Source organism: Aphis gossypii, chromosome X (assembly GCF_020184175.1).
Source record: "Aphis gossypii isolate Hap1 chromosome X, ASM2018417v2, whole genome shotgun sequence".
NCBI classification, from domain to species: Eukaryota; Metazoa; Arthropoda; class Insecta; order Hemiptera; family Aphididae; genus Aphis; species Aphis gossypii.
In genome coordinates this window covers 6,320,151-6,337,430 of record NC_065533.1, presented here as the reverse complement: position 1 = coordinate 6,337,430, position 17,280 = coordinate 6,320,151, and the positions used below count along the sequence as shown (strand labels likewise).

The following is a 17,280-nucleotide window of genomic DNA, read 5'->3' as shown; positions in this document are numbered from 1 at the left end:
TTTTTCTAGGGAAGACTATGCAATCGAAAAGGAAGGAGATGAATATGGAGTTGGTATCGTGTGAGAGGAGGTTGCAGAAGTTGATAAACAAATGCACATTTAAACATTGTACTAATTATAATGAAAACCTTAACGCTGTTGCTTTAGAAAACAAATTGATTCGATTTGACAAACCTATCTATATTGGTAAATATACTTTTTTAAATTACATTTTTATCATTTATTAACACATTTATTATTTACAGGATTCACTGTGCTGGACATATCCAAGACGATGATGTACGAGTACCATTATGATGTAATGAGAAAACATTAAAGAGACAAAATTGAGCTAATGTACACTGACACAGGTAAATATATTAAAAAATACTCTCTTGTAATAATATATTAATTATTAACATTTTTTTTCCAGATTCACTTGTGTATCATATCAATACAGATGACTTTTATGCAGACTTGGCTGCTAACCCTAGCTTGTTGAACCGTATGGACACTGCCAATCTTCCCAGTGCCCACCCATGTTATGTGGCAGATAGGAAGAAGAGCCCAGGGTTCTTCTCTGATGAGGTAGACGGTAATATAATTACCGAGTTTTGTGCCTTGAGGGCGAAATCGTATGCATTCAACGTTTATACAGGAGAGAACAATGTTGGAGAAGGAGAGAAGATCAAGGCGAAGGGTATCAGGTCTCATGTGGTTAAGAATCACATGACGTTGGAAGACCATAGAAAGTGTTTGTTTGGTGAAGCTGGAGTGGAGGCATACAAGGAGAATGTATCAATACGGTCATTCAAACATAAACTCATGACAATCAACACAAAAAAATTGACATACAACAGTTACGATGACAAGAGGGTGGTGTTAGAAGACAAAATAAACACATTAGCCCATGGTCATTATAGTATAGAGTAAGTTATTACAATATATATTTAAATTATTTTACTAACATTTTCTCTTAATTTTACAGGAGAGATGAACCCTAGTACGATTGCCCCAAAATAGATGAAGAGCAGAACTGGAACCTTCTACATTACTTTTCTTGATTTTATAGTTTTATTGTAAATATTATACGTTATATAGTATGTTATATTTGAGATAGATTATTGTATATAACCTTAGTATATATATTTTTTAAATGCAACACATAAAATTAAAATTATTGTAAATATTGTGTAATAATATGTTTTTAAGTTAGATTAGTGTATAAACTTACAGTATTTCAGTTTGATTTTTAAGTTTTTTCATATTTATAATGTGTAATTGTTAGATATTTAAGTTAGTTTACAATGTTTTCTTATAACATTTTTTTTCCTGTTAATAATCATGTTTTTTCTGTTTCAGGTTGATGGAAGCCCATACATATTTAATTTAAAAACCTGTGTAAATGCTATCATATATAAATGTATGTTAGCATATAAATAAAAACAATGTTAAAAATATAATATAATCATGTTTTAAATATGTTAAATAATGTTTATAAAATAAATTGTATACAATTTTTAAGAATTATTTATAAACCATTTTCTTATAGCAAACACTTTATAGAATGTACACTGTTTAGAATTTAAGTCCTTATGAAAGATACAACAAGGTAAATTTTCTTCATCACATATTTTATCCAGTCGAGGACAGCCCAGGTCTTCAATGTTGATGACTGCGACGTGTGGTATGTACTCTATAAGTAGTTGTTTTTTCTGTTCGCCTTTGGTGTAAATGCAGTCAAACTTTAATGAATTCAATATTCTGTCAAGTTCTTCATATTCTATATCACCATAATCTATAGATAGCTGATGAAAATTATGCAGTAGCCACTTGTTAGTTTTCTGACTCTTGCTGTCTTGCATAGATTTTGAATTTTTAAAAATCCAGTGTTGAGTCGCCCATGTCTCTGTGTCTACAATAGACATTTCCTTAATAAAATATTTGTTGTTTACTCCAAAACTGCATTGAAAATCTATGATGGCTGTAGACATTATGACTTGTATTTAATATAAGTTTCATCAGTGTTGAGATGACTTTGTATGCTAGGAAATATATTTTTTTTTTTATCCCTTCGATATTTTCTCTGATATTTTCTAGTGAAGCTGCACTAATACTTATACGTTGCACTATATCTACACACGTTAATTGTAGGTTTTCTGTTTGTTCTTCCAGCACAAGCATAGATTTGTTATTTTGCTCGATTAAATGTTCGATTTTATCAATTTTATTTGTATATAATTTGATCGACTGTTCAAGATTTGAAATATTTTTTTTTGTTTCACTAGCTGGAGAACTTCTGAACACGTTCATGGTTATATTACTACTGACACTATACTTTATTATCGCATGTATTTATCCAACTATTATGCGTGTTATCAAATCCGAGCCACTTGACAAGCATCTGATTTTGCTTTTTACGTATAATTTTTTCGATCAGATATTCGTACATGTGTTTGGTTTTATGTATTTCACCCGAATAAAAACAACCGGAAATCGGTTTACCCGTATAATCTTGTAACAGATAAGTAACTGGCAATGTTCTATTCATTTCGATAATCTCGAATATTTCCGTAGACCAATTGGGTAAATAACCTTTTGTAAACACACCTTTTTGTGTACTGATACGGACGTTATCACCAACTTTGAATTTAATTCTCTCATTATTAATCTCACGATGTTTTATTGTAACCGATGAAGGATTTAAATCTGCTTGCGTCGGAGTCATTCCTATCGTTCTATGTTTTGAATTGTTATATTCGTTAAGCAGCTTTGGTAAAATTGAAATCCATTCGTGTGAACCTCGCGTCGTAAATTCTCTAAACATTTGTTCTTTTAATGTATGACTAAATCGTTCGACAATGCATGCTTTCATGATGCTAAACGTAGAATATTTGTGAATATTATATTTGGTCATCAATGTGTCGAAAATGGTGTTGTAAAATTCTTTACCGTTATCTAGTTGTAAAAGTTAAAGGGTCCTTTAGGTCAAATGTATTCTAAGATTTCGAAAACCAGAGTTATCGAAATTAGTTGTATTTTTATCGATCAACAAGCAACATCACATTTCTACTTACATTTTCTTTACATTTTTTTTCTTTTAAATATGGATCTCATGACACGTAAGTACCTTTATAGTTTTTTTATATGTAATACATCTAAGATTTTTTTTTTTTTTTATTTTTTTAGTATATGAAGTATTCCATTTTTATTTAAATACAACATTATAGTTAGTAGTTACTATATTTTCCAAATAAATCATAATAATTGGATTGAAAAATTATTAAAAAAGTGTTTTTTTTGTAACTCCTCCTCCATAGGAAAAAACTATTGGGAGGAGTTATTATATATGATTTATATTAATAAGTTAAATTAGTAAAATAATGTAAAAATTAGTTTAAGTAGTATTATATTTAATTTAAATTTAAAATTGGGCGAAAAATTAGAATGTAAGAAAAAATTAGAATTAGTAAAAACGAAAAAAATTTGATGTTTAGTTTTAGATGTGTTAAATATAGAATATAGTTATAAGATTTTAGAATACATCAACAAAAAAATAAAGTTCCATAATAAAAATGATGAGGAGGAGTCATGGTGAAAAACGTATAATACAATCATATCTTAAAGTGAATAATACATCTGATTTTTTTTGATTTTTTTAGTATATGAAGTATTCCATTTTTATTTAAATACTTCTTTCGAAGAATTAATTAAGGTCACTTGTAAAGATTGTAGTCTAGATTTGTTATGTTTCGATTGTAGGTTAAGAAAAAAAAATTTTTGTAGTAAATACCATCTTGTAAAAAACTAAAGATGGTATAAGTTTATTATAATAAGTTTTGGTAGACCGCAATGGTTAATCGAGGACATAACCAAATACTCGAGCTTCGATGTCGAATTTTTCTTTTTCTACGTGAAATCTTCGAAGAAGAATATCAATTACATTGCGACGATGGGAATTCCCAATGGAAGCTTCATTTATTAGATAATAGTTTAGTTTGTAATTTTTATATATACCAAATAAATCATAACAACTGGATAGATAAATTATTAAATAAGTGTTTTTTTTTTCGTAACTCCTCCTCCATAGGAAAAAACTATTGGGAGGAGTTATTATATAATTTATATGTATAAGTTAAATAATGTAAATAATGTAAATATTAGTTTAAGTAGCATTATATTTAATTTAGATTTAAGATTAGGAGAAAAATTAGAAGATAAGAAAATAATAGAATTAGGAAAAAAGAAAAAAATTAGCTGTTTAATTTTAGATTCGTTAAATATAGACTATAGTAATAAGATTTTAGATTATATCAATAAAAAAAATAAAGTTTCACGATAATTATGACGAGGAGGAGATATGGTGAAAAACATACAATCACAAACATACAATTTTTCTTTTGTGAAATCTTCTAAGAAGCCTATCAATTACATTGCGACGATGGCCATTCACAATGGAAACTTCATATATTAGATAATAGTTTAGTTAGTAGTTTCTATATTTTCCAAATAAATCATAATAATTGGGCGAAAAATTAGAATGTAAGAAAAAATTAGAATTAGTAAAAACGAAAAAAATTTGATGTTTAGTTTTAGACGTGTTAAATATAGAATATAGTTATAAGATTTTAGAATACATCAACAAAAAAATAACTAGTAGTGGACGAAGTTTTCACTCCGACACCCCCTCCGACGAAACCCGATGACGTTTACGAGTTTAACGGGAGCGACGATGGTACGCAAGCCGTAACGCTGTACTATTTATTTGTCTATTTTATTTTTAACGCAATCACGCTTGTTTCAGAATTCCAGTCAACACCACAAGCGCTCAGGACTCGGACCGATGCACCAGCGGCACCGTCAGTCTCGCCGTTATTCAAAGGCCCGGTCGCGTCGGGAACCTCGCAAGACCAAGACGAGGAAGACGACGACGATGAGCGTTTACTGCGGCCCAAGCGGCTATCAGTCGTCGAAAAATTCGCCAACTCGACCGACACCCAGGTACGTCTCGTCCACCTATTCGAATCGCAATCGTTGTTAACGATTCGTCCTTGTTCCGTAGCTCGTGAAATACTGCCCGATGTGTGATTTTATGACGTGCGGTCACAAACTCGGCCGTCACATCGAAAACAAACATTGGGACCAGATGACAAGGCCGTGGAAAGAGAACTTGAAGAAGATTAGCGACTACATTGCAAATGAGTCACGAAAATCGTATTCTGTTGTACCCATGAGGGCCGTGAAAAAGAAAGTAGGTCCCTACTGGGACGACCGGTTCTACAGGGAAATCGTCCACGGGTGAGTTGAAATACGGGTTAGTGCTTTTTAGTAACGATGTTATTCATGTGTTTCGTTTCAGGCTTACGCTCATGGGGAGAATGAAATGTTACGGGGAGTCATAGAACCTCCCGGGTGTCAGAGATATGCCGAATCCTTTCGCCGGTCTCTTCAGGTCGGAGGGGGATGACGCTGTCTCTGGACCAGAGCCGGTCCCAGAACTGCCCACGACAAGTGCACCTCGGACGCGCTATGTACTTGTAACTTCATTTATTAGATAATAGTTTGGTTAGTAATAACTATATTTTCCAAATAAATCATAATAATTTGATTGAAAAATTATTAAAAAAGTGTTTTTTTTTTCGTAACTCCTACTCCATAGGAAAAAACTATTGGGAGGAGTTATTATATATGATTTATATTAATAAGTTAAATTAGTTAAATAATGTAAGTATTAGTTTAAGTAGTATTATATTTAATTTAGATTTAAAATTGGGCGAAAAATTAGAATGTAAGAAAAAATTAGAATTAGTAAAAACGAAAAAAATTTGATGTTTAGTTTTAGATGTGTTAAATATAAAATATAGTTATAAGATTTTAGAATACATCAACAAAAAGCGAGAATATACGTCGTAAAAAATCGGATGGCATATTTACGTACCGCGACGGTGTGATTATTTGGACTATGATATTGAACTTGTCTTCCGAATCAAGTCCTACATTCAAAAACTTACGGCCAGTGAAGTCAAGTATAAAATTACTGCAGTCGATGAGTTCGGCAGGTGGTGTTGGTGGAACATAGGTAAAATTCTTCTTTTTCTTGTAAATTTCTTCCATGTTTCTGATAGAACCAGCCATGTTTAAAATTATTTTTGAAAATAAAAACTCACTAAAATTTAAAAAGACGGAGCGAGCGAAAAATACGTGTACACCAGTTTAAGGTGGCAGACGGACTAAAGACAAGTGTCAGTTGTTTCAGCGTAGTTTGCAACATTAGTATAATAGTCATGTGAATTGTCTCTTCTACGATATTTAAGTGTATTCTAATGTATCCGCTATTAAAGATCAATTAATATTGCTAAACATAATACATTTTTAAACTACTAGTTATACTATTAAAATATTATTAAGAGTATGCGAAATCCTTAGGCTTTTTGTTAAATAAATATCTTAATGACGGGAAACTTAAGCTGTCAGAATATAATCAGAGCTATTAGTGAATATTTAATTGAATAAGGATATGTCTCTTAATGCCGATAAGGCGGAAGTGTCTTTCATTATAAATGGTCATTGTGGCTATTAAGATTCCACGACATCCTGACGACCGGTAGGGCACATTAAGAAGACATTTATTTGTGATTATTACTACCATTATTAAATGTCTTTCAATCACTAATGTCCAGGTGGTATGTGAATAGGTATTTAATTGAATACGGATAATATACCTATTATTGTTAAGTGTCTTTCAATATAAATGGCCATTGTGGCTATTAAGAGTCGGCGACGTCCTGGCAACTCGAGCGAATATATATACAAAAGTATATTCACTTATTTTTCTAAAATTATAAGTGGAGACTATAGAGTATTTATATGATTATATTATTTAGCTTGTATTTAAATGTAATAGTTTCAATGGGTGGTGGTGGTAATAAATATATAACTGAGTCTAAATTTAATTACATTTTTTGTATATGATTTTCCTAAGTATAAGAGTAGCTATAGAATATTTATATGATTATGTATATTATTTAGCGTGTATTTAAATATAGCAGTATTGACTATATTGTTCAATGGTTAGAGTCGAGGTGGGAAGGTGGTAAAATGATACGCTCATACCCTCCCGGATCGATTCTAACGCAGAATATTATATTTTTTAAATATATGATAACTGATAAAAATAAATGATTGATAACAATTTGATAACTGATAAATGATTGATAATATGTGATAACAATTTTATAACTGATAAATGCTTGATAACAGTGATAAGAAAATGATAATGCTTGTACGATATGTCGGTTACGTAGGGAATATGGCGGCGCGGCGGGCGAGGAGGGATGTGGGATGCGGTGAGGGTGCAGTGACGCGGTGGGCGCGGAGGGATGCGGGATGCGGTGGGATGTGGATGCGGTGGGATGTGGATGCGGTGGGATGTGGGATGTGGATGCGGTGGATCAGCGGTCAGAATCCCCCAAAATATACTACTAATATAGTTATAAGATTTTAGAATACATCAACAAAAAAATAACTAGTAGTGGACGAAGTTTTCACTCCGACACCCCCTCCGACGAAACCCGATGACGTTTACGAGTTTAACGGGAGAGACGATGGTACGCAAGCCGTAACGCTGTACTATTTATTTGTCTATTTTATTTTTAACGCAATCACGCTTGTTTCAGAATTCCAGTCAACACCACAAGCGCTCAGGACTCGGACCGATGCACCAGCGGCACCGTCAGTCTCGCCGTTATTCAAAGGCCCGGTCGCGTCGGGAACCTCGCAAGACCAAGACGAGGAAGACGACGACGATGAGCGTTTACTGCGGCCCAAGCGGCTATCAGTCGTCGAAAAATTCGCCAACTCGACCGACACCCAGGTACGTCTCGTCCACCTATTCGAATCGCAATCGTTGTTAACGATTCGTCCTTGTTCCGTAGCTCGTGAAATACTGCCCGATGTGTGATTTTATGACGTGCGGTCACAAACTCGGCCGTCACATCGAAAACAAACATTGGGACCAGATGACAAGGCCGTGGAAAGAGAACTTGAAGAAGATTAGCGACTACATTGCAAATGAGTCACGAAAATCGTATTCTGTTGTACCCATGAGGGCCGTGAAAAAGAAAGTAGGTCCCTACTGGGACGACCGGTTCTACAGGGAAATCGTCCACGGGTGAGTTGAAATACGGGTTAGTGCTTTTTAGTAACGATGTTTATTCATGTGTTTCGTTTCAGGCTTACGCTCATGGGGAGAATGAAATGTTACGGGGAGTCATAGAACCTCCCGGGTGTCAGAGATATGCCGAATCCTTTCGCCGGTCTCTTCAGGTCGGAGGGGGATGACGCTGTCTCTGGACCAGAGCCGGTCCCAGAACTGCCCACGACAAGTGCACCTCGGACGCGCTATGTACTTGTAACTTCATTTATTAGATAATAGTTTGGTTAGTAATAACTATATTTTCCAAATAAATCATAATAATTTGATTGAAAAATTATTAAAAAAGTTTTTTTTTCGTAACTCCTACTCCATAGGAAAAAACTATTGGGAGGAGTTATTATATATGATTTATATTAATAAGTTAAATTAGTTAAATAATGTAAGTATTAGTTTAAGTAGTATTATTTTTAATTTAGATTTAAAATTGGGCGAAAAATTAGAATGTAAGAAAAAATTAGAATTAGTAAAAACGAAAAAAATTTGATGTTTAGTTTTAGATGTGTTAAATATAGAATATAGTTATAAGATTTTAGAATACATCAACAAAAAAGTAACGTTCCATAATAAAAATGACGAGGAGGAGTCATGGTGAAAAACGTATAATACAATCATATCTTAAAGTGAATAATACATCTGATTTTTTTTGATTTTTTTAGTTTATGAAGTATTCCATTTCTATTTAAATACTTCTTTCGAAGAATTAATTAAGGTCACTTGTAAAGATTGTACTATAGATTCGTTATGTTTAGATTGTAGGTTAAGAAAAAAAAATTTTTGTAGTAAATACCATCTTGTAAAAAACTCAAGATGGTATAAGTTTATTAATAATAAGTTTATTGGTAGACCGCAATGGTTAATCGAGGACATAACCAAATACTCGAGCTTCGATGTCGAATTTTTCTTACGTGAAATCTTCGAAGAAGAATATCAATTACATTGCGACGATGGGAATTCCCAATGGAAGCTTCATTTATTAGATAATAGTTTAGTTTGTAATTTTTATATATACCAAATAAATCATAACAACTGGATAGATAAATTATTAAATAAGTGTTTTTTTTTTCGTAACTCCTCCTCCATAGGAAAAAACTATTGGGAGGAGTTATTATATAAGATTTATATGTATAAGTTAAATAATGTAAATAATGTAAATATTAGTTTAAGTAGCATTATATTTAATTTAGATTTAAGATTAGGAGAAAAATTAGAAGATAAGAAAATAATAGAATTAGGAAAAAAGAAAAAAATTAGCTGTTTAATTTTAGATTCGTTAAATATAGACTATAGTAATAAGATTTTAGATTATATCAATAAAAAAAATAAAGTTTCACGATAATTATGACGAGGAGGAGATATGGTGAAAAACATACAATCACAACATACAATTTTTCTTTTGTGAAATCTTCTAAGAAGCCTATCAATTACATTGCGACGATGGCCATTCACAATGGAAACTTCATATATTAGATAATAGTTTAGTTAGTAGTTTCTATATTTTCCAAATAAATCATAATAATTGGGCGAAAAATTAGAATGTAAGAAAAAATTAGAATTAGTAAAAACGAAAAAAATTTGATGTTTAGTTTTAGATGTGTTAAATATAGAATATAGTTATAAGATTTTAGAATACATCAACAAAAAAATAACTAGTAGTGGACGAAGTTTTCACTCCGACACCCCCTCCGACGAAACCCGATGACGTTTACGAGTTTAACGGGAGCGACGATGGTACGCAAGCCGTAACGCTGTACTATTTATTTGTCTATTTTATTTTTAACGCAATCACGCTTGTTTCAGAATTCCAGTCAACACCACAAGCGCTCAGGACTCGGACCGATGCACCAGCGGCACCGTCAGTCTCGCCGTTATTCAAAGGCCCGGTCGCGTCGGGAACCTCGCAAGACCAAGACGAGGAAGACGACGACGATGAGCGTTTACTGCGGCCCAAGCGGCTATCAGTCGTCGAAAAATTCGCCAACTCGACCGACACCCAGGTACGTCTCGTCCACCTATTCGAATCGCAATCGTTGTTAACGATTCGTCCTTGTTCCGTAGCTAGTGAAATACTGCCCGATGTGTGATTTTATGACGTGCGGTCACAAACTCGGCCGTCACATCGAAAACAAACATTGGGACCAGATGACAAGGCCGTGGAAAGAGAACTTGAAGAAGATTAGCGACTACATTGCAAATGAGTCACGAAAATCGTATTCTGTTGTACCCATGAGGGCCGTGAAAAAGAAAGTAGGTCCCTACTGGGACGACCGGTTCTACAGGGAAATCGTCCACGGGTGAGTTGAAATACGGGTTAGTGCTTTTTAGTAACGATGTTTATTCATGTGTTTCGTTTCAGGCTTACGCTCATGGGGAGAATGAAATGTTACGGGGAGTCATAGAACCTCCCGGGTGTCAGAGATATGCCGAATCCTTTCGCCGGTCTCTTCAGGTCGGAGGGGGATGACGCTGTCTCTGGACCAGAGCCGGTCCCAGAACTGCCCACGACAAGTGCACCTCGGACGCGCTATGTACTTGTAACTTCATTTATTAGATAATAGTTTGGTTAGTAATAACTATATTTTCCAAATAAATCATAATAATTTGATTGAAAAATTATTAAAAAAGTGTTTTTTTCGTAACTCCTACTCCATAGGAAAAAACTATTGGGAGGAGTTATTATATATGATTTATATTAATAAGTTAAATTAGTTAAATAATGTAAGTATTAGTTTAAGTAGTATTATATTTAATTTAGATTTAAAATTGGGCGAAAAATTAGAATGTAAGAAAAAATTAGAATTAGTAAAAACGAAAAAAATTTGATGTTTAGTTTTAGATGTGTTAAATATAGAATATAGTTATAAGATTTTAGAATACATCAACAAAAAAGTAACGTTCCATAATAAAAATGACGAGGAGGAGTCATGGTGAAAAACGTATAATACAATCATATCTTAAAGTGAATAATACATCTGATTTTTTTTGATTTTTTTAGTTTATGAAGTATTCCATTTCTATTTAAATACTTCTTTCGAAGAATTAATTAAGGTCACTTGTAAAGATTGTACTATAGATTCGTTATGTTTAGATTGTAGGTTAAGAAAAAAAAATTTTTGTAGTAAATACCATCTTGTAAAAAACTCAAGATGGTATAAGTTTATTAATAATAAGTTTATTGGTAGACCGCAATGGTTAATCGAGGACATAACCAAATACTCGAGCTTCGATGTCGAATTTTTCTTACGTGAAATCTTCGAAGAAGAATATCAATTACATTGCGACGATGGGAATTCCCAATGGAAGCTTCATTTATTAGATAATAGTTTAGTTTGTAATTTTTATATATACCAAATAAATCATAACAACTGGATAGATAAATTATTAAATAAGTGTTTTTTTTTTCGTAACTCCTCCTCCATAGGAAAAAACTATTGGGAGGAGTTATTATATAAGATTTATATGTATAAGTTAAATAATGTAAATAATGTAATATTAGTTTAAGTAGCATTATATTTATTTAGATTTAAGATTAGGAGAAAAGTTAGAAGATAAGAAAATAATAGAATTAGGAAAAAAGAAAAAAATTAGCTGTTTAATTTTAGATTCGTTAATATAGACTATAGTAATAAGATTTTAGATTATATCAATAAAAAAAATAAAGTTTCACGATAATTATGACGAGGAGGAGATATGGTGAAAAACATACAATCACAAACATACAATTTTTCTTTTGTGAAATCTTCTAAGAAGCCTATCAATTACATTGCGACGATGGCCATTCACAATGGAAACTTCATATATTAGATAATAGTTTAGTTAGTAGTTTCTATATTTTCCAAATAAATCATAATAATTGGATTGAAAAATTATTAAAAAAGTGTTTTCTTCGTAACTCCTCCTCCATAGGAAAAAACTATTGGGAGGAGTTATTATATATGATTTATATTAATAATTTAAATAAGTTAAATAATGTAAATATTAGTTTAAGTAGTATTATATTTAATTTAGATTTAAAATTAGGCGAAAAATTAGAATGTAAGAAAAAATTAGAATAAGTAAAAACGAAAAAAATTAGATGTTTAGTTTTAGATGTGTTAAATATAGAATATAGTTATAAGATTTTAGAATTCATCAACAAAAAAGTAACGTTCCATAATAAAAATGACGAGGAGGAGTCATGGTGAAAAACGTATAATACAATCATATCTTAAAGTGAATAATACATCTGATTTTTTTAGTTTATGAAGTATTCCATTTCTATTTAAATACTTCTTTCGAAGAATTAATTAAGGTCACTTGTAAAGATTGTACTATAGATTCGTTATGTTTAGATTGTAGGTTAAGAAAAAAAAATTTTTGTAGTAAATACCATCTTGTAAAAAACTCAAGATGGTATAAGTTTATTAATAATAAGTTTATTGGTATACCGCAATGGTTAATCGAGGACATAACCAAATACTCGAGCTTCGATGTCGAATTTTTCTTACGTGAAATCTTCGAAGAAGCCTATCAATTACATTGCGACGATGGGCATTCCCAATGGAAGCTTCATTTATTAATTTATTAGATAATAGTTTAGTTTGTAATTTTTATATATACCAAATAAATCATAACAACTGGATAGATAAATTATTAAATAATTGTTTTTTTTTTCGTAACTCCTCCTCCATAGGAAAAAACTATTGGGAGGAGTTATTATATAAGATTTATATGTATAAGTTAAATAATGTAAATAATGTAAATATTAGTTTAAGTAGCATTATATTTAATTTAGATTTAAGATTAGGAGAAAAATTAGAAGATAAGAAAATAATAGAATTAGGAAAAAAGAAAAAAATTAGCTGTTTAATTTTAGATTCGTTAAATATAGACTATAGTAATAAGATTTTAGATTATATCAATAAAAAAAATAAAGTTTCACGATAGTTATGACGAGGAGGAGATATGGTGAAAAACATACAATCACAAACATACAATTTTTCTTTTGTGAAGTCTTCTAAGAAGCCTATCAATTACATTGCGACGATGGCCATTCACAATGGAAACTTCATATATTAGATAATAGTTTAGTTAGTAGTTTCTATATTTTCCAAATAAATCATAACAACTGGATAGATAAATTATTAAATAAGTGTTTTTTTTTTCGTAACTCCTCCTCCATAGGAAAAAACTATTGGGAGGAGTTATTATATAAGATTTATATGTATAAGTTAAATAATGTAAATAATGTAAATATTAGTTTAAGTAGCATATATTTAATTTAGATTTAAGATTAGGAGAAAAATTAGAAGATAAGAAAATAATAGAATTAGGAAAAAAAAAAAAAATTAGCTGTTTAATTTTAGATTCGTTAAATATAGGCTATAGTAATAAGATTTTAGATTATATCAATAAAAAAAATAAAGTTTCACGATAATTATGACGAGGAGGAGATATGGTGAAAAACATACAATCACAAACATACAATTTTTCTTTTGTGAAATCTTCTAAGAAGCCTATCAATTACATTGCGACGATGGCCATTCACAATGGAAACTTCATATATTAGATAATAGTTTAGTTAGTAGTTTCTATATTTTCCAAATAAATCATAATAATTGGATTGAAAAATTATTAAAAAAGTGTTTTCTTCGTAACTCCTCCTCCATAGGAAAAAACTATTGGGAGGAGTTATTATATATGATTTATATAATAAGTTAAATAAGTTAAATAATGTAAATATTAGTTTAAGTAGTATTATATTTAATTTAGATTTAAAATTAGGCGAAAAATTAGAATGTAAGAAAAAATTAGAATAAGTAAAAACGAAAAAAATTAGATGTTTAGTTTTAGATGTGTTAAATATAGAATATAGTTATAAGATTTTAGAATACATCAACAAAAAAGTAACGTTCCATAATAAAAATGACGAGGAGGAGTCATGGTGAAAAACGTATAATACAATCATATCTTAAAGTGAATAATACATCTGATTTTTTTAGTTTATGAAGTATTCCATTTCTATTTAAATACTTCTTTCGAAGAATTAATTAAGGTCACTTGTAAAGATTGTACTATAGATTCGTTATGTTTAGATTGTAGGTTAAGAAAAAAAAATTTTTGTAGTAAATACCATCTTGTAAAAAACTCAAGATGGTATAAGTTTATTAATAATAAGTTTATTGGTATACCGCAATGGTTAATCGAGGACATAACCAAATACTCGAGCTTCGATGTCGAATTTTTCTTACGTGAAATCTTCGAAGAAGCCTATCAATTACATTGCGACGATGGGCATTCCCAATGGAAGCTTCATTTATTAATTTATTAGATAATAGTTTAGTTTGTAATTTTTATATATACCAAATAAATCATAACAACTGGATAGATAAATTATTAAATAAGTGTTTTTTTTTTCGTAACTCCTCCTCCATAGGAAAAAACTATTGGGAGGAGTTATTATATAAGATTTATATGTATAAGTTAAATAATGTAAATAATGTAAATATTAGTTTAAGTAGCATTATATTTAATTTAGATTTAAGATTAGGAGAAAAGTTAGAAGATAAGAAAATAATAGAATTAGGAAAAAAGAAAAAAATTAGCTGTTTAATTTTAGATTCGTTAAATATAGACTATAGTAATAAGATTTTAGATTATATCAATAAAAACAATAAAGTTTCACGATAATTATGACGAGGAGGAGATATGGTGAAAAACATACAATCACAAACATACAATTTTTCTTTTGTGAAATCTTCTAAGAAGCCTATCAATTACATTGCGACGATGGCCATTCACAATGGAAACTTCATATATTAGATAATAGTTTAGTTAGTAGTTTCTATATTTTCCAAATAAATCATAATAATTGGGCGAAAAATTAGAATGTAAGAAAAAATTAGAATTAGTAAAAACGAAAAAAATTTGATGTTTAGTTTTAGATGTGTTAAATATAGAATATAGTTATAAGATTTTAGAATACATCAACAAAAAAATAACTAGTAGTGGACGAAGTTTTCACTCCGACACCCCCTCCGACGAAACCCGATGACGTTTACGAGTTTAACGGGAGCGACGATGGTACGCGAGCCGTAACGCTGTACTATTTATTTGTCTATTTTATTTTTAACGCAATCACGCTGGTTTCAGAATTCCAGTCAACACCACAAGCGCTCAGGACTCGGACCGATGCACCAGCGGCACCGTCAGTCTCGCCGTTATTCAAAGGCCCGATCGCGTCGGGAACCTCGCAAGACCAAGACGAGGTAGACGACGACGATGAGCGTTTACTGCGGCCCAAGCGGCTAACAGTCGTCGAAAAATTCGCCAGTTCGACCGACACCCAGGTACGTCTCGTCCACCTATTCGAATCGCAATCGTTGTTAACGATTCGTCCTTGTTCCGTAGCTCGTGAAATACTGCAAAATGTGTGATTTTATGACGTGCGGTCACAAACTCGGCCGTCACATCGTAAACAAACATTGGGACCAGATGACAAGGCCGTGGAAAGAGAACTTGATGAAGATTAGCGACTACATTGCAAATGAGTCACGAAAATCGTATTCTGTTGTACCCATGAGGGCCGTGAAAAAGGTAGTAGGTCCCTACTGGGACGACCGGTTCTACAGGGAAATCGTGCACGGGTGAGTTGAAATACGGGTTAGTGCTTTTTAGTAACGATGTTTATTCATGTGTTTCGTTTCAGGCTTACGCTCATGGGGAGAATGAAATGTTACGGGGAGTCATAGAACCTCCCGGGTGTCAGAGATATGCCGAATCCTTTCGCCGGTCTCTTCAGGTCGGAGGGGGATGACGCTGTCTCTGGACCAGAGCCGGTCCCAGAACTGCCCACGACAAGTGCACCTCGGACGCGCTATGTACTTGTAACTTTATTTATTAGATAATAGTTTAGTTAGTAGTTTCTATATTTTCCAAATAAATCATAATAATTGGATTGAAAAATTATTAAAAAAGTGTTTTTTTCGTAACTCCTACTCCATAGGAAAAAACTATTGGGAGGAGTTATTATATATGATTTATATTAATAAGTTAAATTAGTTAAATAATGTAAGTATTAGTTTAAGTAGTATTATATTTAATTTAGATTTAAAATTGGGCGAAAAATTAGAATGTAAGAAAAAATTAGAATTAGTAAAAACGAAAAAAATTTGATGTTTAGTTTTAGATGTGTTAAATATAGAATATAGTTATAAGATTTTAGAATACATCAACAAAAAAATAACGTTCCATAATAAAAATGATGAGGAGGAGTCATGGTGAAAAACGTATAATACAATCATATCTTAAAGTGAATGATACATCTGATTTTTTTTGATTTTTTTAGTAAATGAAGTATTCCATTTTTATTTAAATACAACATTCGAGGAATTAATTAAGGTTACATGTAAAGATTGTAGTCTAGATTTGTTTTTTTTTGATTGTAGGTTAAGAAAAAAAAATTTTTGTAGCAAATACCATCTTGTAAAAAACTAAAGATGGTATAAGTTTATTAATAATAAGTTTATTGGTAGACCGCCATGGTTAATCGAGGATCTAACCAAATACTCGAGCTTCGATATCGAATTTTTCTTATTATTACGTTGGTGAATACTTTATCTACAGGTTAGATGTCTAATAATTCTACAACAAGTATTGACGGCTATGAATATAAAAGGATTCTAGAGGGAATGCCATTCGAGGATGACCTTTTAGCTCAAAGAATGAACAATTATGAACACGACGATAGCTGATATGGGGCTATAGTAATTTTAAAATAATAAAATACACAAATAAAATTAATATTATTTATTATTTAAACTCCATCCGATGATAGTGGGTACTCCACTCACCGAGAGTCGCTGATGGGTATTTGGTATCGCGCGTTTTCACCAATTCATTCACCTGCATCACCATCATTACCACGGTCACCTAAAAACCCTTTTCGATCTTTGTCACCGATTCAGTCTGAACCCTCCTCACCCGACATGTCCGTGGATACAACGCCGAGACCGCTTGTGCTTAGAGTGAGAAATGATTTATTCCCGGAAGTTGAAACACAGTCATGTTAAACCTGCCTATACAGAGTATTAACGATGCTTTTGCGTGAA

The 17,280-nt window shown here is 31.6% G+C and overlaps 1 protein-coding gene and 1 pseudogene across 3 annotated transcripts in view; one reads left to right on the top strand and one right to left on the bottom strand.

The window, feature by feature from the left end:
• The window catches only part of LOC114130439 (putative nuclease HARBI1), a 58,039-nt gene that overhangs the window by 15,239 nt on the left and 25,520 nt on the right, over window positions 1–17,280 (bottom strand). The gene's annotated exons all lie outside the window — the stretch shown is intronic.
• On the top strand, window positions 18–1,022 carry LOC126551635 (uncharacterized; annotated as a pseudogene).